Source organism: Dipteris shenzhenensis, chromosome 9 (assembly GCF_047967505.1).
Source record: "Dipteris shenzhenensis isolate YYH24624 ecotype China chromosome 9, Dip_SZ_1.0, whole genome shotgun sequence".
NCBI lineage: Eukaryota > Viridiplantae > Streptophyta > Polypodiopsida > Gleicheniales > Dipteridaceae > Dipteris > Dipteris shenzhenensis.
This window is the reverse complement of record NC_141604.1, coordinates 58949753-58976375: the sequence shown is the minus strand read 5'-3', so window position 1 is coordinate 58976375 and position 26623 is coordinate 58949753. Positions and strand designations below refer to the sequence as shown.

The 26623-nt window shown below is 45.7% G+C and overlaps 1 pseudogene across 1 annotated transcript; it reads right to left on the bottom strand.

Moving 5' to 3' along the window:
• Positions 1 to 26089, bottom strand: LOC147898913 (magnesium/proton exchanger-like; annotated as a pseudogene). The gene is made up of 7 exons (XR_015541533.1): positions 25922 to 26089; positions 25076 to 25296; positions 1621 to 1781; positions 1339 to 1487; positions 937 to 1151; positions 671 to 800; positions 1 to 540 (listed from the first exon to the last, which is right to left on the bottom strand). The product of XR_015541533.1 is annotated as a magnesium/proton exchanger-like (transcript).
• Positions 26090 to 26623: the final 534 nt, after the last annotated feature.

The following is a 26623-nucleotide window of genomic DNA, read 5'->3' as shown; positions in this document are numbered from 1 at the left end:
TGAGTCCTTTTTCTTGTCCACAAGAGGTCCACCTTTAGCTTTTTAACAATTGGCTTGCAAATTATTTCTCTTTGAGTTGATATGAACTATATTATCAAAAATTGATTTATAAAATAGGAACCTTTAAGACAATAGTATATCATGTACTTGCAATTGTGCTTATTCAAGCTGCATGATAGATTATGGCTAGGGAAGATGTGGGATGGCAATAAATTGTGGGCCTAGAAATTTCAGCTTAGAGGCCTCTATATGACATTGTACACTCGGAGACAAGACAATACAAGGAATATAACCCATAAAAATAGAATGAACCCACTAGTTGCCCAAGCCCAATTACGAGGCCCACCAAGTTCCCCACCTAAAAAATATCGCCTTGCGATTAACACCAAGATGCATGCAACAAAAGTAATGAAGTAAACAATGAGAATGAAACCTAACTCAAGAGACGGAACCCTCAGTTGCTCTTTACGGAAAAAGTTGTTGTAGGTGGAACCAATAACCCATGGTACTCCAATGCCAATAAAAATATTGACAGAGTTGCTGCAGCATTTACGTCCAAACCGATTAGAACAGAATATAGGTGCATTCTTATCAATAAAAATGAATGAAAAATGTGTTAAGAGATGCCTTTCAATGTGTCCAACTTTTGACATTCCAGGATGGGGCACACCTGCAGGTGATGTTTGCAATTGCAGAATCAGCAGTAGCTTGGCGATGAGCTGCTATCATGCTAGCTGCAAGATCAGGCCAGGAGCTTCCAGTTGCTAAAACTGTTAGTGCTATCACGTATGAGTCGATGCCTGCCATGATACCACTAATTTTAATCAGTCCTTAGAAAGTACGCTGGGGGGGGGGGGGGGGGGATGCAAATTAGAGAGAACATGTACGTAATCCCAGAAATCTGTTGTATGCAAACAGCTATGGTCATAAAATTACCAGTTACACAACCTATAATATCAGTGAGTTGTGTGATAATGTAGCTTATGCCTGTAATGAAAACCAAGGAGCTGCAGAAGGTGGCCCAGCCATGGCCAAGAGTGGGGTGGTACAAATGCAAAAGAAAATTTCCAGGGAAAGACCAACAACTCATGGCAGACGTGCAACCACAAGGGAGCCAACCATTTCCCACTTGAATCATGGCATCCATCAAGCTGCAACCATCATTCACCAGATGTTTATTGACTTCCTTAGCAATACTTAGCCCTAAAAGAAACGCTTCTGGATCTTGAGCCTTTACATATGTTGTTCACTATATATGATAACACAAGCATTATGGAATACTATTATGACCCTGGAGTGAGGCTATGTAGAGCAGAAGTTCCTCAAAATTTTCCTTACAGTCACAACATCATAAAACTGCTTCTTCCAGAGTAGCTTTGTGCAAGTCCATGTATATTTTTCTTGTTCTTCAGAACTCTGGGGGCAACCACGACCAATAAAATGAGCCAGATCATCATGCATTGGCATTTCTCTAGTCTCCGAACTCTCTGCAACTTTCATGTCAGGTCAGTACGCAAGCTCGCTCCATCGAGCCTAAAGTTCTACGTCCTAAATGTTGATTAAAAAAAACCAACCAACATCTCTTCTAAAAACCAGGAGAAAACAGGAATCTGTACTGACCTCCATGGTAATGATGTGCAGAAGAAAATGCGACACCTCTGCTATCGTCGTACAATGCAACAGGTGTATCTTTCAAGTGACCCTCATATGGTGAATTGAGGACCTGACTATCATTATCAGTATCAACAGAAATCCAGTCTTCTCGCTTCTTCTGGTCCAAGCTGGTTAAGATTAATCAATCACAAAAAAAAGCTTAGATATTCAAAATCAAAATCAATTTTATGAAGATTTGACGCATTTTCAAATCCTTTGATGTGTTAAAAGTGGTCTAAAAGCCCTTCAGACAATTGATAAGCTTTGGTAGCTTCTCTCAGAGGTCTCCTACTGGGCACCATACCCCACAGAACGAACATATTAGGCTTAATATTTGTGCCTACTGTCCTTGAAGTGATAAAATGCTGAAGCACTGCCCAAGCTGCTTGCACAAAGAAAGATGCATTTGAATCTCAGCTGTCATCAGCATGAACTTTCTGACTCTTGGAATGCATACAAACTATTTATAGACAACGGGAGGGCGAGTGAGTTAAACACATGGTCACCTAAAAGTTCCTTGCATAAAATCATTGAGAGAAACAAGCATCAATATTTATCAATGTAGAGCATGAATATAACACATTTGGCTGCATCAAGATAACTCACTGATTCCCCCATAAGGCTCTGAGGCCACACTTTCATTGTGCAATTAATCAGGTCCCACTATTTAAACTTTCTTGCACGTAAGAGCACTGTCTTCCCCCATCTGAGAGCAAAAACTTCCCAGAATCCATAAAATTCATATTAGTCGTTCGTATTCTGACTTTGTAACGTGTCAACTACCGCACCACATGAGGCACCAAAGAGGGATATGGGAATGCCACACATTCTATCAAGGGATGCATCACAGTCTTGGTAAACTGCCTTGATGTGTAACATCAGGATAAAACCTGGAAGCAATTGGGCTACAGACCCAGCCCTACAGATTGGTATGGGGACAGTTCCATTTTCAGAAGAGTAAAATGTAAGTCTGAAGAGATTTCAAACAGATTCAAAGGATATAATGGACGTTATCATGAATTTCATTTATCTCACAAGTAGTCACTATATGATTATCTAGTTAAGATGTGACTAGTGGAGGGTATCAACAATTGCCAAACAGATAAAGGTAATCACCTTACTTTTGACTAAATTAAGATTTGTAAATGCAGTGGAGCCAACCCAAACCTATGGCACACTTGCTTGGTGAGATAAAGCAATTGTGGTATTGAAGGAATGGAGACACGATTTCCTAAGTAAAATCATTAAATTGCAGTGCCACCTATTCCAAATCAATGGAAATCAGCCTAGTATGAAGCTACAATGTATGCTTCAGCTCGATGGTACACATAATTGTATCCCTACAGTGTGTGTTATTGCATTTTAATTCCTCCATTCCTTGGGCTTCTTCAAGCCGATAGATACACCAAAATTGGCGGACCTTTGTAATATCCCGTAAGTCTTAGGGACATTTGCCAATCAAACTAGATATTAGATGGGGAATTGTTACCAAAGCTCTAAAAAAGGATGTAGGTGCTTAATCTGGGATAAAAGAATCTCCAAAATTTTAGTGTTTAACTGGGAAGCTACTATTTTTGGAAACCCTTCATCCATTCTAGAATGCGTTAAGAGATTCGTAAGGTGGTTTTTGCTTAATTCCAAAAGCTAAATGAAAACAAAAAAGAGGTAAGACTTGGATGATTTAAGGCCTACTTTCATGGTAAACGTAATTCAAGGCAATCATTACAGATCATTGAACATAGTGTTGCCCATGGAGGAAGACAACAAGGGGGACACATTGAGATGTGTCATGACGGATGTGGTTGTATGGATAGTGATCATTACAGATCATCCAACCTAGTGTTGCCCATGGAGGAACACACCATGAGATGTGCACGATGATACAGGATGTGATTATGTGGATATGTTCCTATGAGAGAAATCACCATGCACCATTAAAAGACAACGGAAGCAATTTAAACTAAAGAGTATTTTGCACACATGAAGAGCATGAAGATGAACATGTAGATCTGAATAGGTGCTGCACAAGCAGGCTGAAGTAGAAGCTCCACCAATACAACAAGTAGCAACTCTCCTACTACTGTCCTTGACCTCTCAGCTCCTCAAGTGATTAGAAGTGAGGTGAGATAGGGCCAGAAATAGGTCAACCTAGTCTGAAGTAAGTCCAACTTGCCATGTTGCTTGGATGACCTGCCACATCAGCCTGATTGCCACATGGACAGACTGCCATGTGGACTGCCCACCAGTCCATGTCAAACTGACTGTGCAGGGATGCTACATGAACTATATAGCAGTGCTACATCATCTGTACTGCTGACCTTGAATTATTGTTAATCATGTCGTTACACTCATGCCATGATTCAATTAGGAGAAGAGTAAGATGAGAAACGAGGACGTCTTAGTCAGTTAATGCAGCAGCATCGAAGGATGGTCGGTAGCTTGTTGTATAAAATGCTGTGACTTACTGCCATGCAATGTTCGGAAGTCCAATGAAGCATGCGAGACTAACTACTGAGCTGTGCTGAAGCGAACTGAAAGTGTCTACATGAAGGTCTGCCAGAGAACTCAATCATGAAGGACACCAAACATCTTCCTAACTACTATACATATGCTTTATTTATGATGTATAAATGCTGGCAAAAATGCCCTAAATGACTGACTCTACATGACTATAAAATGGACATGAATATGTATCATGTGGGCTACTGCTGATGCAGGATGACTACTGAGGAGGAGATCCCCTGATGTCTATGCTGATGTGGCGATATGCTGGCTGAATGAAGCCACGAACTGTAGGCAATGGGGGCTGATGCTGACGGCTGAATACACGAGCTGGAACTCATGACTGAATGCCCAAAATGGGCTGAGGCCCCTTTTATAAACCTAGAACCAGCCGACTGGGTGAGCCAATTGACCGACCTAGTCAGCCGCAACATGGTTGGCCATCCGACCAGCCGACCTACTAGGCCGACCTGGTCCGGCCTGGTTTGGACAGCCCAAGCTGGCCATTTGGCTTGCCTACTAACGTACGCTTTAGACCTAACTTGGACTGAATCTGAGAGCTGGGAATGGACCTACATAGCTCATGCCCGATTTACCCCTGGCCTAGAGCTCACAATGGGGCAACAACATACAACAAAACTAATGCTGTACTTGATGATGAGTTTCGCATATCACAATGCACCCTAGTGCAGGGGCTGCATGTGACATTCCCTTTTGTTTAAATTTTGGATGGCAGTAGAAGCTGACAAACTGAACATGTTTGCCAACCCAATGTGATCACGATGACCACTAACTGCTGTGAGAAACTTAACTGTCCTCCCAAAGAAATGGGGAATAATAGTCTGGCACTGGAGATGTGGCTGTATTGCTTTAGACACGCCTGCCTGCTCTGCAGTAAAACTATGGCTCGATGAGAACTCGTGAGAACTGATACTGCCGTGAAGACTGGAAGCCAAGCTGCAGTGACCAATCATCCCACCATGCTACTAACGCAAACTGTCAATAAATGAATGCTCCTGCGGGTGGTATGGCACTCTGATAGGTTTCATAAAATATAGACTCCATGATGTCCTCTGATACTACTGAGGCCTGACTGAATGCTGGATGCTTAGACGCTGAGCTTTGGAAAACTAAGGCATAAATTTGGCTACCAAATGCTGGTATGCATCTTCCCCATAGGGGAGGAACCACAACCCACATAGAACTGATGGTGATAATTAAAAAAAGGCTGGGGTGACGAAGCTGCTGAGACAAGGTAACCAAAATTGAATGCCCGAAAACTCTAGAATACTCAAATGCACTTTGGGAAACTGACGTACTACTATCCGCATAACTGCTGTGAGAGAAAGCTGGAATACACCTGCCACTCTCCTGGAATTTGGAACTGTGGATGTCTCCCTGAGATATTGAGGGAGAGCTAGAACTGTTGATGCATCCCAAACGAGCTGAGAGGTGATGACTAGCACTGCGGAGCATAACTCTAAGGGGTAGATTGTATTGGATGCTGCTCTTAGAGTAGATTGTATTGGATGCTGCTCAAAGGAATGGAGGAGCTGATGGGTAACCCTCTAATGAATCTACTAAATGGGATGTTGCCTAAAGAGACTACGAGATGTCTAGAACTGCTGAAAACACCTCGAATGAAGTAATTGAGCTAGATGCATCTTGAAAGACCTAAGAGATGGATGGACTAGATGCTCCTCGGAAGAATGAAGAACTAACTAGAACTGAGGATGCCTCTCGGAGGAATGGAGAGAGGGATAAAACTAATGGCACACCTCCAATGAATCGACTGAACTCCTGCCAATGCCAAGGGAATTGTCGGTGTGGACATTGGTCACTACTACTGTAGCTGGCTCGGGACTTGAATCATTTGATGAAGAGGAACCTGCATGACTAACCTCATGGAGCGAAGTACACGATAAAGGTGAGGTGTTGTTAACCTCTCTACTGAATGATATTGGCAACTGTTGCCTCCCTAAAGAACTAAGGGGAACTATGGAGGACACTCGCATGAGAGCTACACTGCTAGATGGGTCCATGATGGAAGATGGCTAGACCCATCAATTGTTACGACATTGACTAGTAGAGAGAAAAAATTCCCCCTTATAAAATACAAATTTGAGAAATGTCCCGAACATGCTTCCTCCTTTTGCTGACTGCACACCAATTCGTGTGATTGCTCCATAGTTCGAGATCCATCAAGAACACTCAAGTCTCATTGGACCTACCAGGACTCCCCCGAACCTTCCTCAAATCCAAAGGAATCACAATGCTATGATACCAATGTAACATGTAGGACTTACTGCCATGACATGTTCGGAAGTCCAATGAAGTAAGCAAGACTAATGACTGTCCTGTACAGAAGCGAACTGAATGTGTGTACATGAAGATGTGCCAGCGAACTCAAGCATGAAGGACACCGGATATCTTCCTAACTATTGTACACATTTTATCTATGATGTATAAATGGATGACGAAAATGCCCTAAATGACTGGTGTACATGACTGCAAAACGGATACAAATATGTACCATATGGGTTACTGCGGATTTGGAATGACTGCTGAGGAGGAGATGCCCTAATATCCATGCTACTGCAGCGATATGCTGGCTGAATGGAGCCGCGAATGGTAGGCGATGGAGGCCGACGCTGACGGCTTAATACGTGAGCTAAAATTGATGATTGAATGCCCAAAATGAGGGGGCTGAGGCCCCTTTTATAGGCCTAGAACCAGCCAATTGGTCATCCAATTGACCGATCGACTTGGTTGGCCAGCCGACCTGGTCCAACCTTGTCCAACCTAGTTTGGTCAGCCTAGGCTGGCCATTTGGCCTACCTACTAACCTACACTCTGGATCTAAGGGCTGGGAATGGACCTATGTAGCTCATGTCTAACTCATCCTTGGACTAGAGCTCACAATGGAGCAATGGCATACGAAAAAATATCCTGATTTAGGAACTAATGCTGTACTTGATGATGAGGTTTGTGTGTCGCAATGCAGCCTAGTGCAGGGGTGCAGCATACGACATGTTGCATCTGACTAATACTCAACCAAATATATCTTTTGCAGTGGGGTTGCTCTGTTAGTTCTCATCAAAGCAAATGGAATTACATGAAGGCTGTATTTAGGGCTTTGAGGTTCCTAAAAGGTACATTCAGTTATGGAATCAAGTATTGCATCGGGAGCGAGCTCGGACACGTCTGTGATTCAAATTGGGACACACGGTGCTCGACATCAGGCTATTGCTTCATGCTTACTTCAAGTGTCATGTCATGGCTTAGCAAGAAGCAACCGACAGTTGCAATCTCTTCCAAGGAGGCAAAATAAAGAGCCACTTGTATGACAGCCTGCAAGTTTGTTTGGCATCATCTGTGTGGATTTCAGTGCATCATCTGTCGAGGTTTTGGTCTCATTTTTAGGGGATCTTTAAGGCAAATAAAGTCTCACACTTTCTTTGGCTTACTATTCACATGTAGGCTATCTCATGGGCTATCCATAGATGCCACTTATACCTTGGTATGAGCCTTGTAGGCCTAGTTATAGTCAGTTAGGACTATTGGTACAATTAGTTTATGTACCATCTAGGTCAGTTAGGACACTTAGTCCAATTAGGGCAGTTAGCCCTAGGGTTTTGTTATGTTGGCTCTCCCTTGAGCCTCCACACTTCAGTTTTGCAGCAATCTATTACTTTGCAAGCCAGTATCCACACCATTAGAAACTGGTTTTCACTTCTCTTTTGAGGATGGTAGCGGTACATGTGATGTCACTCTTTATCAGCAGGCAGTTGGTTGTTTGATTTACCTATGCCATACGAGACCTGATCTACAGTATGTTGTCTCACAGTTGAGTAGATATATGCACAGCCCATCTATGCAGCCCATCTATGCACCATTGGCATGCCGTGAAGGTGTTTTCAGATATCCTAAAGGCACTCAGCATTTAGGCCTTCTTTATGGGGCTGATACTTCACTTGTCATGCATGGGTTCACTGATAGTAATTGGGCTGGTTGTTCTGACACTCGTGTGTCACATAGTGGCAACTGTTTTATGCTTGGTACTTCATGTGTTTCTTGGTTCAGCAAGAAGCAGAGTACAGTTGCTACTTCTAGCTGTGAAGCTGAGTACAGAGCGGCTTTTACAGCTACAGTGGAGTGTGTTTGGCTTCAGAAGCTACTTGCAGATCTTTGTGCATGTCAGACTGTTCCTACCGTCATCTTCACTGATAGTCAGAGTGCTTTGGCTGTTACACGGAATCCAGTTTTCCATGCTCGCACAAAGCACATTGAGGTTCACTATCACTATGTCAGAGAGCGATTATCAATAGGTGATATTGAGTTGTCTTATGTTCCCACTGAAGACAACTTGGCAAATCTTTTTACGAAGGCTCTACCTCGACCTAAGTTTGAGGCTTTTCGGCAAGAATGCTTAATCATTACATGTGGCTGTTCTCTCAGTTTTGCAGCAATTCATTACAGCAGCTCGTTTTTGTCTTCTCTCCCTCATTTCTTGAGCTTCCATTGCTTGCCCTAGCCTACAGTGGTGTTAGAGCAGGTTAGGGATCCCTCCCCTCAGCCATTGACTGCTTTTCCAAACTGTTTGGCTACCTCTTGAGCCCTCATTCTTGCTGGTCTGCTGGTTTTCTATACACCCGTGAGCATCTGTGGCCTCTCCAAGCTCTTCCATCATGAGAACTCCGCATTTGGCGTGTGAAGATTGCATTTTGGAACATTTGCCGCTAAGGAATACCTATTTCGAAGCATTTTCTGCTACAGCCGCCTCACACATGTGAATCCGTACAGCCGTACGAACTATACGGACTTGTCAAAACAGCATTTAATGCTGTACGAAAGATTGTGCCACCGTTTAATGCATTTCGAAGGCTGTACGGACCTGCTGTACAGCATTTAATGCTTGTATGGGATTTGTACAGGCTGTTTTCAGCGCTTTAGATTCACACATGTGGTCCATCACAAACAGTACAGACTGCTGTACGGCCACTTTCACTGCTCTACGGACCTGTTTGACGCTCTTTTCACTTCGTTCAAGGCTCGTTTAAGCATTTCAAAGCTCTTTGGTGTTGTCTCGTGCTTGCGTGCCGGTGGTTGAAGACTTTTGGGGCTTGTTGTTGCGATCCGGAGGCCTCTCCTTGAGCCCTTTCCTTTTCACTTGGCATCCTGTTTCCTTGAGCTACGAGTTCCCCTCCATTGGATCACTCTCCTCTCATTTCCAAGTGCTCTCCTCCTCGTGGGAGAACTTTCTCTTGCTGTAACTCTCATTTCCGCCATCTCTTGGCATTTCTCACTATCATTCGTTCTTTTCACCTCTCTTTCAAGGGTGAATCCCTTTGCTCACATTTGGAGCCTTTTCCTTGCTGTATTTTTTGGCTACATCATTGGGTAAGCCTCATTTGCATTGGTTCTTTCCAATTTCTACAAAACAGTCCTTTCTTTGCTTTCATTTGCATTGGAAAGGCCTCGTGTTACCTTTGGGGGAATTTTTCGTAGCAGGTACACCTTGAGACAGCAGAGTCTTTTGCAGTGAAAAGCTTTGAAGCTTGAGTAGAGTTTTACCTTTTAATTTTGAGAGGTTGCCCTCTCTCATTTGCCTTGAATTTCAGCACCATGACTAGCAGCAAAGATGATTTGTTTGGGATGCTTGGGGCTGAGGACAAGCTTGATGGCACAAATTACCCCATGTGAGCATACATGATAGGGCATGTTTTGATTGCCAAGAACTTGTGGAATATTGTTTCAGGTGCTGAGGTTAGACCTACACATAATGCTGCTTCTGGTGCTACAACTACTGCCTTTGGTACTACAGGTACTGCCTCAGGCTCATTTGGTGATGATGGGTCTAATGCTACTTTTGGAGCACCTGCATCTTCTACTACAGGTACTTTGTCTCCTACTTAGGACGAGCAGATTCAGTGGGATGGTGGTGATGCCAAAGCACATGCTTTGATTGCTTTTTCAGTTAAAAGCGTCATTATCCCTCATATCCGGTCTTGCAAGATAGCAAAGCAAGCATGGGATCACCTTGCATCCTTATATAAGGTGCGGAATGAGACGAGGGTTGCAAGCAGTTGAAGGACTTGAAGCTTGAAGAGGGTGGTAATATGGATGCCTATCTTATCAGTGTGAAGGATTTGAAAGAGCAGTTGGCTAACATTGGTGAGGTCGTGCCTGATTCTCAGCTTGTTTCTAATACCCTTGATGGGTTGCCTAACTCTTATCAAGGCTTTGCTACTACATTGAGGTTGGTTGCAAGTGGCAATGCCAACCATTATTCCTTTGACCAGCTGGTTGCCCTCTTACTTCAAGAAGAACAAAGCCGTGCAAACCACAATGCTTCTATGGCTAGTGATCAAGCCTTTGCTGCCCAGCATAAAAACAAAGGCAAAGGCAAGGTTTCAGTTGGTAAACCCCCTCTTCACATGCTGGTCACTCCCATGATGCTTCTTCTTCGAGGGATAAGAAGAAGAAGAAGAAGAAGAAGAAGAAGAAGAAGAAGAAGAGATGCAACTATTGCAGGAAACCAAGGCATGACATTTCTGAGTGCAGGAAGAGAATTGCATATCTGAGAAGAAGAAGAAAGGATCTGGTTCTCCTAGTCCAGATAAACGACATGAGTCAGCTAATTTTACACAAGGCTTTTCTTGTTACATGTCAGTATAATCCTTATGTTCATGATGTTCATGATGCCTACATGATAGTTTCTTATATATCTGATGCCTGGTTCTTTGATAGTGGTGCTAGCAAGCACATTACTTCCTGCAGGAAATTATTCAGCTCACTTGAGCAAGCATCTAAGGGGGGGGGCAGTTACATGTGCCAATAATGCATCATATACAGTGAAAGGCATTGGGCCAGTTGCCATTAATTCTGTTTCTAGTAGTCTAGTTACTCTAAACAATGTGCTTTATGTTCCAGGCATTTGCAAGAACCTCATCTCTATTTCAACCATAGCTACTTGTGGCTATCAGGTTCTCTTTGATGGTGTTCAGTGTGCCGTTTATGATGCTACACATGCCTTTACCATGATGTTGACTGGGGCCTTGACTAAAGAGCTATATAGACTTGATGCCTATAATGGATGCTTTGATGATGCTGGACTTACAGATGTAGATGCCTATGCTCTTGATTGTTCTACCATGGCAGATCCCCATTTGTGGCATGGGAGGTTTGAACACCTCAACTTTGGGGCTTTGGTGAAGTTACATAAGAATGGTATGGTTATTGATCTTCCAAAAATGCATATGCCTTCAAAGCATGTTTGTGAACCTTGTTTGCTTGGTAAGATGCACCGTTCTGCATTTCCCAAGGATGGGCGAGTTGGTGCCTCATGCAAGCTGTACTTGGTTCATAGTGATGTTTATGGACCCATGCCGGTTGCAGCTCTTGGGGATTTTATTACTTTGTCACATTCATTGATGACTTCACCAGGTATACTTGGATTTTTTCTTTAAACCAAATCTAAAGTTTTTGCATGCTTCAGGCATTTTATTGCCTTGGTTGAGAATGAAAGCGGGCTGAAAATTGCCCACATCAATACAAACAGGGGGGGTGAATGTATGTCAAAGAATTTGCTGATTTTTTGGCCTCACGCGGCATACATCGTCAATGCACTGTGCCTTACACTCCTCAGCAAAATCCCATGTTGCATGTAGAAGTTGATCGAAGAGGTCATCGATGCGAGGCAATGGATACTTGTTTTTTATAGTGAGCTTCTTGAGGGCTCGGTAGTCGATGCAGAGGCGCATTGACTAGTCTTTACTTGACGTTTACGAACCCACTTCTTTACTTGTAAGGCAGAGGCAACTGGGGTTGAAGGAGAGTCCCTAGAACCAGTTAGCTCAATAAGTTTTCCCTGGTGGACAAACTGGATAGTATGGCTGCGAAAACTGATTGATGGATCATAGTCGTAGAGCCACTGTTGTCCAAGTATGACATCGTACCGAGAAAGAGGCATGATGTCGAAGTTCAACTTGTCTGTATAATGTTGGATGCGAAAAGACAAGTTTTTGATTCTGGTGTTGCACAAGAAGGTAGTTCCATTTGCGAGTTCAATCTGATAGTCCATGAGACTAGGACTGGTGGTCAACCGAAGTTTGTCGACCATAGAACTAGCTAGGAAGTTATGAGAGCAGCCACTGTCGATGAGGATAGTGACCGTTGTTCCACGAATCGATCCTTGACCACAAAGTACTTGAGTGGCCAGGGAAGGTTCGGGGTTGCTGGCAAGGCTCAGGTGGATGGTATTTGCCATTCGAACAGCTTTGCCTTTCTTGTCTTGTGCTGGGGTAGCATCTTCTGTTTGGGAAGTGCTAGGTTTCATATTGGAATTTCGCTTTGGTCGCTTGGGACAATCGAACCATCTATGGTCACCTATACAGATGGTACAAAGTCCTTTTGTGCTGGAGTTGTTCTTCTTGTCAGTGGCCGCACCTTTATGTTGGGGATGACGGTAATGACTTTGTGAAGAAGAAGAGGCGCGATCCTTGGAGGAGTGCTTCTGTTGGAATCCAACATACGATTTCTGAGACTTGTGGGGATCTTGAGACTGTCGCTGACCTTGATTACCCGAGTTTTTTCTAAACCTGGGGTTATCTTGAGGGCGAGCACCTTTGGCCATAGTAGAGTTCTGTGTTCGATTAGCACTCTGCTTCCCTGTGTTTTGGAAATTTGTAATGCGCTCTGCGTAAGCAATAGCGCCAGCTGTGGTGGTGATGTTTGCTTTAAGAACATCAATGCGTAACGAGGGATTTAGGCCTGAGATGAAAGCATGAAGGCGATCATCCTCAGTTAAACCATCAATCTCCAGCGCCAATGTGGTGAACTGAGAGATATAGGAAGATAGGGAGCCTCTTTGCTCCAACTGTCGAAGTTTTGAACGTGCTTGGAAGTCTGCATTGGCGAGTATGAACTGCTTACAGAGCACGTGTTCAAAACGTTCCCAAGTTAACACACTTTTGTCGTCCTTTAAGCGTCGTTGCCACCATAGAAAAGCTGTATCCTTAAGGAGGGAGGCTGCCAAGGCAATCTTTTTTCCTTCAGTGAGGCCAACAATATCAAAGTACATCATGAACGTTCTTAGGAGTAGGCCAGTTTCGGATTACCTCGACCTTCTTGGGATCCACACAGATGCCTTGAGCTGAAATAACATGTCCCAAATATTCGAGTTGGGTTTTGAAGAACTCACTCTTCTCAATGTTGATGTAGAGAGAATTTGCGCGGAGAACTTCAAAAACTTGGTGAAGATGTTGTTTGTGCTCATGTAGGGATCTCCTGAAAACGAGGATGTCATCGAGGTAAACGATGACGAACTTATCGAGGAAAGGCCTGAAGATGTCGTTCATTAGTGTTATGAATGTGGCCGGGGCATTGTTTAACCCAAAGGGCATGACCAAACATTCATAGTGTCCATACTTTGTTCGAAAAGCTATCTTGTACTCATCGCCTTCTCGTATGCGAATTTGATGATAACCTGAACGAAGATCAATCTTTGAGAATTGTGTTGCATGTAGAAGTTGATCGAAGAGGTCATCGATGCGAGGCAATGGATACTTGTTTTTTATAGTGAGCTTCTTGAGGGCTCGGTAGTCGATGCAGAGGCGCATTGACTAGTCTTTACTTGACGTTTACGAACCCACTTCTTTACTTGTAAGGCAGAGGCAACTGGGGTTGAAGGAGAGTCCCTAGAACCAGTTAGCTCAATAAGTTTTCCCTGGTGGACAAACTGGATAGTATGGCTGCGAAAATTGATTGATGGATCATAGTCGTAGAGCCACTGTTGTCCAAGTATGACATCGTACCGAGAAAGAGGCATGATGTCGAAGTTCAACTTGTCCGTATAATGTTGGATGCGAAAAGACAAGTTTTTTATTCTGGTGTTGCACAAGAAGGTAGTTCCATTTGCGAGTTCAATCTGATAGTCCATGAGACTAGGACTGGTGGTCAACTTAAGTTTGTCGACCATAGAACTAGCTAGGAAGTTATGAGAGCAGCCACTGTCGAGGATAGTGACCGTTGTTCCACGAATCGATCCTTAAACACAAAGTACTTGAGTGGCCAGGGAAGGTTCGGGGTTGCTGGCAAGGCTCAGGTGGATGGTATTTGCCGTTCGAACAGCTTTGCCTTTCTTGTCTTGTGCTGAGGTAGCATCTTCTGTTTGGAAAGTGCGAGGTTCCATAATGGAATTTTGCTTTGGTCGCTTGGAACAATCGAACCATCTATGGTCGCCTGTACAGATGGTACAAAGTCCTTTTGTGCTGGAGTTGTTCTTCTTGTCAGTGGCCGCACCTTTATGTTGGGGATGTCGGTAATGACTTTGTGAAGAAGAAGAGGCGCGATCCTTGGAGGAGTGCTTCTGTTGGAATCCAGCATATGATTTCTGAGACTTCTAGGGATCTTGAGACTATCGCTAACCTTGATTACCGGAGTTTTTGCGAAACCTGGTATTATCTTGAGGGCGAGCACCTTTGGCCATAGTAGAGTTCTGTGTGCGATTAGCACTCTGCTTCCCTGTGTGTTGGAAATCTGTAATGCGCTCTGCATAAGCAATAGCGCCAGCTGTGGTGGTGATGTTTGCTTTAAGGACATCAATGCGTAACGAGGGATTTAGGCCTGAGATGAAAGCATGAAGGCAATCATCCTTAGTTAAACCATCAATCTCCAGCACCAATGTGGTGAACTGAGAGATATAGGAAGACACAGAGCCCATTTGCTCCAACTGTCGGAGTTTTGAACGTGCTTGGAAGTCCACATTGGCAGGTATGAACTGCTTACGGAGCACGTGTTCAAAACGTTCCCATGTTAACACACTTTTGCCGTCCTTTAAGCGTCTTTGTCACCATAGAAAAGCCGTATCCTTGAGGAGGGAGGCAGCCAAGGCGATCTTTTTGCCTTCAGTGAGGTCAACAGTATCAAAATACATGCGCATTTTTGCGAGCCATTGGTCAACTGTTCGGCGATTGCGTTGACCAGTGTAGGCTTCCGGAAGTTTGATGTCAAGTCTTTTAGTTTTGGAAGCTTGAAGTAAACGGTAGAGGGCACGTAGTTCAGTGTTTTCTACCTCTGGTGGGAATGAATCCGCATAGTCGTCTGGTTGCATCACGTCATCCTCTGTATGTGTGGTACTGCGAGAATCTTGAAGTTGTTGAACTTTTTGGACCAAGTCGGAGATGCTGTCCTGAAGCTGAAAAATTTGAAGTTGCAGTAGTGTTTCGCCTTGTACGTTGACTTCAGGGGTCTTTTTTGGACTTGAGTCTTTGATCTCTGGAGAGGCTTCACGCGAGCGTTGCGACATATCGGAGATCCCTATGAGAAAAGCGTGAACTTGCGCTCTAGTTTATACCATTCCTGGAAGAAGATTCGAGCTGCTCCCCAAGGTTGCTCATGTTGGAGGGGGCAGGCGAGGCAGGATGGAACCACCCGTGGAAGTCTAGTAAAGAAGGTCCTGTCTGAGGTAACACTGGTGATGCCGAAAGTGGTGTTATTGCTCGTGAGAGGACAGGAGTAGGTTGCAGAGTCCACGGATCTGAGAAGGGATAAGGAGCTGCTGTCGGAAATGGAGGATATCCAGGAGAAGGAGTGCCTTCAGAGTGTAAATACTGTCTTGGGGAAGGTACAACCTGTATAGGAGGATATTTGGGAGCTGAAGGAGGTGGAGAGTACCCTGGAGATGCCGAAGGTGAGGGGTAAAATTCTCTCCAAAGATGGACAGCAAACTCTCGAGGAATATCGGGTTCTGGGTATCTTCATGTCTCGTGGAACACAACCTAGACTGTGCTGAGGAAGTAATGTAACTGAGGTGCCTCACGCAGAAGATATAGGATGTGGTCCAAATCACTAGGAGGGCACGTGACACAGAAGACCCACGATGCAATAGCTCCGAAATGGGCTGGTTGTGCAATCTGAACACGATATTGTGTGGTAGATGATGCCTAAGGTGTCCTTGAAAGGCCGGGTGAATTACCAGGGGTTTCCATGCTTGAAGGAAACGTCTTTCATTTCATTTGCTGTAATTTGATAATGACAAGAGAATCCTTAGAAGTAGAATGGAAAGACTCCACCTAGCAATGATTTAATCTGCCAAATTGTTGCGTAGAAGAGGCCTGCAGATTTCTGTCCGGAGGTCCATGTTGCAATGGGTGGCGAGGAGCAGATCTGGGCCTGGCATTTAATAGGCTGTCTTTATCGCGATAGGAGGCTGAAACTGCTGCTGATCTGGCAGGAAAAGGTAGCGAACCAAGGAGAGCAGGCTATCAATGGCGCAAACTGGTTGCTGGCTGATTTGCGACAAAATGGCTGGCTGGCGCTGTGCTCACGCTACAGGCTGGCAAGGAACAGGGCCGAAAAAACCAGCGGGGCTGCAAATGGCAAGGTGGCTGGCAGCGAAATAGCGAGGGGCTGGCAGCGAAATGGCGAGGGGCTGGCAGCGAAATGGCGAGGCAGGGCTGGCAGCAAAATGGCGCAAACAGGGGCTGGCAGCGAGATGGCGCAAGCAGGGCTGGCAGCGAGCAGGGGCTGGCAGCGAGATGGCGCAAGCAGGGCTGGCAGCGAAATGGCGCAAGCAGGGCTGGCAGCGAGCAGGGGCTGGCAGCGAGATGGCGCAAGCAGGGGCTGGCTGCGAAACTAACCTGATTTGACGAAAAACCTGTAGGCGTTGAAAAGGTACGTCCCTTTTTTTTTGTTTGGGCTGCCTACATGTGGTGGTTGCCCAAAAATTAAAGGGTGGGTTTATTTAACCCTAGGGTAGCTAGGGTAACCCTAAGGTTGGGGGCTGGGTTTCCCATTTTAACCCCTCTAGGTACCCTTTTTATAAGTGCTTGGTGCCTAAAAGGTGTGCCTATTCGAAGGGGTATGACCCTTGGAATAGGTGCACCTTTTCATGAAGGGGTGTGTCCCTGTTTTTAAAAGTAGTGTCCCTACATGAATAGATGTGTCCTTTTGTCCACGATGGGGTGTGTCCCTTGGGTGAGGAGTCTCGATGGGGTGTGTCCCTTGGGTGAGGAGTCGAGACTCTTCATCAAAAGGTGTGTCCGATGGTGGAAAAGGTGCGTCCCTTGGTTTTGGGACAGCCCAAGCACCTGAAAAGACACGATTTTTGTCGTGTCCATTCACATCAACTCGTGATGTGTGGGAGATGGAGAGGCCATAGATGACTTTAGGCAAGGTTGGCGCGAAAAATTTTTACGCTCATCCTCTCCATCTCTTCCATGCACAATGTGCACGGATATCCTTCTAGCGGAAAAGATGTATCAGATCGGCGCTAGAAGGTGGGGGGCATTTCCTACAGGCAGGAGCAAGATTTGCTCTGATACCACTGTAAGAAATCCTAGATTTACTATATTTAGAAATGTGCTAAGGAACAGAAAGGAGACTGAAATAGCAGAGAACAAGGAATAATTGTATTGCTTGAATGTCTATAGTGTATCTGTTGTGTCATCCATACAATTGGGCCTCTCTTATATAGAGAGTGAAAGTCACACATGAAAAGGTGTGTACTCTCCAAAGGGTATGTGCATGAAGAGGTGTGTACCCCTTGTGAAGGGTGTGACCCTTGATGAGAGGATACATTACAATAGGAATGTCTCTTCAATAGAGTGTCTCTTGTGAAGGGTTGTGCCTCATAGGAAGTGTCCCGTCGAAAGGGCATACCCTTCCACAAGTGTCCATTCATCAAACCATCCATAAGTCTAGAACTAGAGAAAGGAATACGTCACAGATCGTGACAGTGTGGAATCACAAACTTCTTTACTTATGTGCATTCAATAGATGTGCAGACTCATCAATAGACAATGAACCAGCCAGATAGAGAAACCACCAAAATAATATATTTCCGTCCACAACTATGGACACAATACAAAAGAGACAGATCCAGAGTCCCACCAATGATGTGGTCCTCTCATCTTACCACAAGGTCCTTCTCCTATCAGCTGGCTATCTCTAGACTCGAGCCCACGTGCTCCACCTCAAGCGTCTGTAGACTTTCCGTCTAGTGTGTTCTTCTCCACCTTACTGCCTGTGAATCAGCCTAGGTGGGCAGCCCCTGCCAAGCTTTGTCTGCAGCACACAGATCCCTGTTCCACTGCTCCAACCTGCTTGTAAATGGCTGCTCCAGAAGATGATGATCTCAGCAACCTTCTGCCCTAGAAGACAGTCTAGGTTCAGCCTCTCCCTGGAGCTAAGTCTGCAGCACTCTTTAGGTCTCCTTCACCTCCTAGGAAAAGGCCCAAGGAAGCCCTATCTGCTGCTCCTGTCTGCTCCTCCAAAGCTGCTCTGCTGGATGAGAAATGAGGCCTGAAGCCTCTACCTTTATAGGCCCTGAGGCCTGGCAAAAATACCGACCAGTCTGCCCTGACTGGGCCGACTGGACAGACTAGGTTGGCTGGCCCAACCGACCTGGTTGGCTCAGCCCAACCAGCCCTATATAAGGGCCCTTTGCTGGCCCTTTGTTCCATGCAGGGTCCAGCTCCTTTGCTGCTGTCCTGCCACCTGCCAGCCCTGCTTGCAAGCCATAGACCTGCTCATAGACCCCCACTATACTGCGCCTTGCTGCAGCCCTTTGCCGGCGCCTTGTCCTGGCCGTACCTCTTCCGTACACTGCCCTGCAGCAGCCTGTACAGATCCGTACAGCTTTGCACCCTTCTCCGTACACATGCTGATGTCAGCACGCCTTTCATAGGGTCCTGCTGCAGTCCACTGAGTGCCTCATGCCAGGCCTGATCCAAGACACTGTGTCCCCACCATCTTCTTGCACATGAGCTGCTCCTGATGCAGCCTTTCATCCTTGGGATACCCCACCAACCATGAATGCTCTAGATCTGTCCCAGATCCACACATCCAGGTAATCTCTCTTTGGGCACATCCTGCCCTAGGTCTCCCTCCCCCACGCTCTCCTCATTTGGGGGCTTACAGATGGGGAGGTGACCTTTCCAACAAAATGTACCTTCATCATGTAGCAAGCATGGTGCTTGAGCAATGGGTCATGTCTTTGCACCACATGCAGTTGGAAATGCAATGCCTACTAGTATTCTAGTTTCTGCTATGCCTTCTATATCTGCTAGTCTTGGAAATGGCAAGAGACAAGCTTCCTTAGCTCCCACATGGCACCCTGGTAGGAAAGCAGAGGTAGACGATGCAGTGGGAAGTTTTCTTTATGGTGGTGACATTGCCTTGAATCAAGCCCATAATCCTTATTTTATGGATATGGTGAGGGCTACTACAACTTTTGGCCCCTCTTACACACCACCATCTTATGAAGCCTTGAGCAAAGATCCTGTATATGTCCAATTCCTCAACATTATTAGAATGCAAAAGCCAAGCATAGAAGAGATTCACAACTACTTAGGTGACATGATCATTGATGAAACTGAAGCAGCCCAATTCATTGACAACAATACAACTATACTTTGTACTCACCAAAACGATACACGCCACTATGGGAGTGGAGGTGAAGCGGGAGGATATGGTGAACAAGGAGGGGAAGATACTCATGCCTATAAATCTTGGGAAGACAGAGATGCCCATGCCCTAGTATTGATCATAGGGACTACGATGGACTCCGTGCTTCCTCACATCCAGATGGTCGAGACGTCAATAGAGGCGTGGGTCATACTAAAGGATCTGTACGAGACAGACAACACATCCCGGATCTTACTTCTTCAGCATCAGCTCTACAACCTTGATATGGATGAGGGAGATTCAGTACATGACCACTTGATGAAGGTCAAGGTGGTAAGGAATCAGTTGGTCAGAAGGTGGACTCGTGCCATTTGGTCTTGATGGTACTGAGGAGCCTACCTCGGAGCCTCAAAAGCTTTGTTACGACTGTGATAGCAAGATAGAGGACCAAGCCTCTGACTTTTGAGGAATTGAGAAGCTCTACAACAACGACAAAGATGACAAGGCGTAGCTGGAAAAGGATAAAGCTGGCAAAGAAAGGGCAAGTCCAAGAAGGATGACTCTGATGACGAGGACACTTCCAAGAGGAATCAAAAGAAGAATTTCTTCTATTGTGACACGTCAGGTGATTTTGCGAAGGACTGCAGAAAGAAGAAGGCAAATCAGAAAAATAAGGAGTCCGACTCAGATTCAGAGGGTGATACAAAAGCTAAAGCAAATGTGGTAATCGAAGAGTTGTTCTTGGTGACATCTCCGTGTGTTACTGAGGTCACATATGCTGACCTAGAAATCACAGTGATGATGTCTGACATTGCGATGTCAGTCGACGAGGAGTCAAACGCCTTTGTGAAGGTGAATGACAGCATGGAGTGCTTGGTATCTTCCAGGTGTGTGGCTATTGATACTGACACGAGGGTGGGTTCCATGGAGTGCCATGGCGTTTCATGTTTAGATGGAGGCTATTTTTCAGAAGGGGACACTACAGGATTACACAGGCTATTGGTATGTGCCTCGATGAGGTGCATAGTTTGCTTTCAGAGCAAGCACACACGCAGTGCGACAATACGGTATGTACCTGATGTTCTTCATTTGAGCCTTTATAGCATGCTGTGGAGAGAATCTGCTCTTCATTTGTCTCAGGTAATGCGAGATTGGAAGGAATTGTCCTTCTTCAAAGGGAGAAGGGGAAAAGTGCGGGTGCTTCTTCAAATCTCAGACACAGATTGCTGGAAGGTGATGGACAAGGTGTACTGAAGCCAGAAGAGTACCTGCTTGAGACCTCAGTGAGAGGTCATGGTCTAGGTTATCTGCAGATATTCATTTGTTGCGGACCTTGCCAAAGGAAGGACACATTGAAACAGACCCTCAGAGCATGGTGCCTGAAAGACGCCAAGTTGTTCACTCATTATGAGGGGGACAATTGGAAGATCGTGGCAGCTGGATTGCTCAAGTTCGAAGGCAAGAACGTGACTAAAGGTGGTCATGCCAGGAGGTGCTACCAGAGATGGATCTGTGTACCAAGATGGTGTGCGCAAGCGGAACCAGACCTGGTGGAGCAAGAGCCACTGGATGAAAAGCCAAGAAAAGATTTCATCAAAGTGTTCCAGAGGACTACGACTGGAGTCATTGGAGCATCGTCATCGACGTGTTGGCATTGGGTCGAGATGTGTCGGTGAGAGGGGGGGTGGACCCCATATGTAAGCCCCCATATGAGGAGAGCATGGGGGGGATGAACCTGGGTCCTAAGGGATGGCCACATGGGCAGCAAGATGGCTGCCATGGGGGCAGAGATCAGAAGAACCTGGAGGAGCCATGGTGGCTGCAACAAATGGACGGAAAGTTGGCTATGGAGGTCTACCTTGGATATGGCCTGTCAAAGGCTTGTTTGGAGCAGCACCAAATGGCGGAGAATACCCAAGAGAAAGGCGACTGAAAGGCAAGCCACGTGGCATTGCTTGTGGGCAGGTATATGACCTGCAACACAGCTTGCAAGGCGCAGCAAAGATGACAGCTGGACAGCAGAGGAGAAGGCCTGACTAGACAGGCTGGTTGGGCTGGATACAGCCAGCCAACCAGGCCTGGTTGAAGGGCCAAACCAAGGCTGGAACCTGCATGAAGAAATGGGGCAGTCAACCCCGGTTTTGGAGCCCTTAAAGGGCTGGACCAGCAACAGACTGGTTGGCCAGGATGTGCATGCTCGTCGGTCTTTTGTCAGCAGCCCTTGGCGGCTATAAAAGGAGGGCCTCCAGGCCCTCATTCCTCATTCTCTGGAGCAGCAAGCAGGAGCAACAGGAGCAGTAAAAGACCAGCAATTGGAGCCTATCCTGGAGGACCAAGAAGGCTGAGGAAGCTGCAGACCTAGCTCAAGGTGCTGCCTACCTAGGCTGATCTACAGGCAGTAAGGTAGAGAGAACCACTCAGGACAGAAAGTCTACAGACGCTCGAGGTGGAGCACACGGGCACAAGTCTAGAGATATCCGCGAGATAGTAGAAGTACCTTCTGGTAAGATCAGAGGACCACACCATTGGTGGGACTCTGGATCTCTCTCTTTTGTATTGTGTCCATAGCTTTGGACAGAAATATATTATTTTGGTGTCTTCTATATCTGGCTGGTTCATTGTCTATTGATGAGCTATCCTATGCACATAAGTTTAAGAGGTTTGAGATTCCACACCCCACACACACACTGTGTGAGCTCCAGGGCTATTCTATCAGTCTTCTGCTATGCTTACCCTCTATTGGGTCATTTCTAACAGGAAGAGGCTGCTTGAAACCAGCCTTCACTAATCAAAGGGTGGTAGAATCCACTTTAACCACAGCATGCACAGTAAATAATTAAATTATTAATCACCACGGATACAGGGAGCTAGAGCGCTCCTACTCAAAAACAAAGACACCGATTGGGCCCAAACATTGGCGCCCCTTGCGGTATTTCTTTAATATTCATATAATGCCAAGAGGCTGATTACAAGGTCTCCTGAAAGCTGCACCACGGGTAAACCACTGCCCACAGACTTCCAATATCCTGCACACCCTACAATGCCTGCTCAACTTTATATGGCGAATATGCATCCAATCACTAGGCAATCACGCATCCTTCCTTCCGACCAAGTGTGCAACAGATTCCAAAGCCATAAACTATCTCTATGTCCTCTGCACCTGCATAGCCAAGTGCCCAACCAGCCAAGCACTGCTAAACAGTTGCAGAAAAGCCAAAGACAGCCAAAACTCTGGCACATCCAACCAGGAAAACCCTTCCAAAACAGGTCACCCCTATCTGTAGTCACCCTAGCCACGACCAACAGCATAAATCAGCCTTCTTTTGCCTAGAACCAATACCAAAGACAATAACCAGCCAACAACCAGTCCGAAAACGGCAAAAGCCGGCAAAAACTAGCCTTCATCTACCCAGAATCCACAAAAATCACGTTGTTTGAATTGGAAAACCCTAAATCCAGCAAAGAGCTGATGATTCAATCCTGGAACAGCCTGAAAGCAACACATAACAGGTCGCCCCACCTGGAAATGGCCCAAAATCGGCAGCAACTGACAGAAATCAGCCCAAAATCAAATCGTCTTGTTTCCTGCAGCCTGGAAAGCACCAAAAACCAACTCCAAGCTGGTAAAGGGTTCACACATGCTCTCTTGTGTTTGTTCATGAGCACTGGGTTGGTTTTTTAAGAGAGAGGCTTGGCACAATGATCACAATGAATTCTTGCAGTGGTTGTTCGTGCTTCTGAGCACCAAGGGCATTTCAATTATGCGTTCACCCATTGTTTGGGTACTCTAGTGAGTCAGTGGGCACTTGTGATTGTTTGGGGAGCGGGTTGCCTTGTTTGGGTTGCAAGTAATAGCTCCCAGTTCAAATGCAGGTGTTTGCACTGAGTATGGATGCCTATGGTCACATGGGTGTGAGACCAATGCCCCGCAAGGCTAGTGCTTGTGATACTGATGCCTAGTGAGAGAGGGATGAACACTGAATGCGAGTGAGTTGGTACTCATTGTGTAATCTACTTGTGGGAATCTTCAATTAATAAAGAAATACCGAAAGGGGCGCCAAGGCTTTGGGGCCACTTTGTGTCTTTGTACTTGAGCAGAAGCGCTCTACCTCCTCTTATCCCCCTTCTATGGGGTCGAATGATTGGGGCCACTTTGTGTCTTTGTACTTGAGCAGGAGCGCTCTAGCTCCTCTTATCCCCCTTCTATGGGGTCGAACGACAAAAGCTACTCCATTTGTCCGCGCAAAAGAGCCCTAGATATCCCATCGTCCCGTACGTGATCCTATTGCGCTGGCCTTCTAAGGCCTTCCTTTCCAAATTCCCTTGCATGGGCTTGCCACTTGGCAAACCACGTTTTAGGTGCTTTAATTTGCCCCTAAGCCATAGTTGGTCAACACCAATGACCAGCTTAAAGCTCATTTGCCCCTTGCCCCCTCTAGTGGGACCAAACCAATGACAAACTTCAAATTCTAAGGTTCTTTGGGCCCCGAATCGTATTCATGCTACCCTTATGGAGATGTATCTCTGAGAGAAGGCCTTCTTGTGGTGACAAGATTTGAAGGCGAAGCCCTTTGTGCCCACAACTTGGACAGCATTCTGTCAAGCCTTCACGGCATAATTTTTATGGGAGCCTAATGAGTTTGATAACTTTCAAAAGCTCCAACCCCTGAACAAGGGTGGCAAGCCTCTAAATACGTTTATCAAGGAGTTTTGGAAAATTACTTCTAAGTTTCTTGAATTCAGTCAGCAAACACTATGCTTATTCTTCTTTTGTAGTCTACCAAAAGTCTATCAGAACTAGTTCTCCCTCTGTGGTAGATTGGGGTTTTGGGGTTTTGGGAAGCCTGGGCTGGCTGTTTTGCATAGCCAGCTAGTTCTCCCTCCTAGCTTCTCCATTTTGGGCCATTCATCCCTCGCTCTCTTCCCCTATCATTACTTCCTCCTTCCTACACACATAAATTCCTTGAGTGAACTACCTTGGCGAAAGATAGATGCCAATGGTGAATTTAGCATATGTGAAGAACCTGTTGGAAGGAAAAAAGTCCTCCTTATACTGAGGTCAAACGTTCATAGTTTCCTTTCCCGTCCTCCTCGTTCTTTTTTTAACTTCCGGAGTCAAAATCTCTGGAAGAGCTCTGCAGGGTCTCCCTTTCCTATAGCCAGCGTCGCCACATGCTCTTGCCAGAGTGTCTCAGGCTACTTTCGAAACCGTCCATGCATGCCTGCTCGTCGCATCCGAAACCCCCCTCCCCCAAGAAAAGCAACCTCTTCGCCTTGTTTGTTTCTGGTCGATCTCTCGGGTTCTAATGGCGATTTTCAACCGTTACAGTAGTTGAGGTGTCCTAGCACACAAACTATTCCAAACAAGCGACTGATCTAAGTATCATGCACTCTCGTGCCGAAATGATCCGCTCATAACTCTAAATATGAAAGTAAAATACATCTGACAGTATGTAAAGGATAGGCCGTTTGAGGACGATTGCAATATTAAGACGTTGTGGGGCAAGAATACCTTGAGAAGCTGAAAGAGCTGGAAAGGAGAGGCAACTGGTGTCGCGGCACAAGAAGAGAGTCACTGGTTGTGGTCCAGAAGTTGGCAAATTTGGCACAAGAAGAGAGTCCGGAAGTCGACAAAGCTGGCACAAGAAGAGAGTCACTGGTTGGGGTCGCGACAGAATATGAGGAAAGAGAGTGCAGAGATGACGTGTCTCTTGTGTATCCTCTGTGGTCGTCCTGTCACATGGCGGTTGTGTTGTATGTTTGGCAAGGCTTGTTATGGAGGAAAATGGTTGGGCCGAGAGCCTAAAGCCATGTTTTGGTGTTCTCCCAGCGATTAGCCCTTGATCCAGATTGATTTGAATTAATCTCAACCTTGAAGAAGCGTAAAAACTGTCTCCATTGATTTTAACTTTTATCCCAAAAAAATGATTTTCAGAGTGTTATATAAACATACTTGGATGCTGGGTGTTCTATTTCAAGCTAAGAAATCACTACTAGGGAATGGCAACCTAGAAACAAAGCTAGATACTTCATAGACATGTTCAAAAACAAGCACGAGTAAATTTCCCCGTAGATTAGAGCAGAGGAATGATGTGGACATGTGGGTATCCCTTACAAGGTTCAATAAAGGCAAATGGCAAACATTGTTTGGATGGAACTCGAGAAGAGATGAAGAACGTGATGTTCGGTGCATTGGACAAGCTGTTCTACAAGACAACTATGAAACCTAGGACGAGACCATGCAGGGTATATTTCATGCAAAAAGCTTGGAGAAACGTCTCTCCTGGTGCCATTGACCTCATACAGGGAATGTTGTGCCGAGATGTCAAAGCAAGGCTCTCCCAACCCAAGTAACTACCAGTTTCATCATGGGTTTCTCTGTCTCGTCGTCCTGCTCCCCACCCCCTTCGTAGTAGCCACAGCCGGCGGAGCTCAGCAGCCCCAAGGTGATTGGCCTCGATGCCAGCAGACACACGACATTTGCCTGAAGCTTGTTGAAGCTTGGCAACCATGGCCTCGTGGCCATGAGCGAAGAATCGGAAGAGGTTGGAGAAGGCAGCTGAGCAAATGTCAATTGCCACAAGGGTAGTGGCGGATTGATGTCCTTTGAAGTGACCGCTGCAAAGGCATTCCCATTCTGGCTATGGCACAGGCAAATATTACAGATTTTTTGTAAGCACGTTCTCTCCGGCACCCTCCTTGACGGCTCACGTGGTTAACCACTACAAGATGACGGACGATGTGAAAACCTACAATGTTTCTAGGATGGGTTGCATAGCAAGTATGATAGTAGCCAACCTTGCCGAAGATATTCTCTGAGTGCACAAAGATAAATGCGTGACTCGAGCTAGGAAGAACAGAAAGAAGGCATTGATTGTGAGGAGAGGAAGGGGAAGCATGAGGGGAGGTAAGAGCACGTCCACATTGGACTAATTTCGGAGAACCATCCGAGGATGACGGAGGAAATGTTGGCACGACTAGAACCAGGTTTGATGTCTTTCATGAGCACATCGCAATTGAAACACTCGAGGGGGCATTTTGGAGGCACCATTTTTTGTGT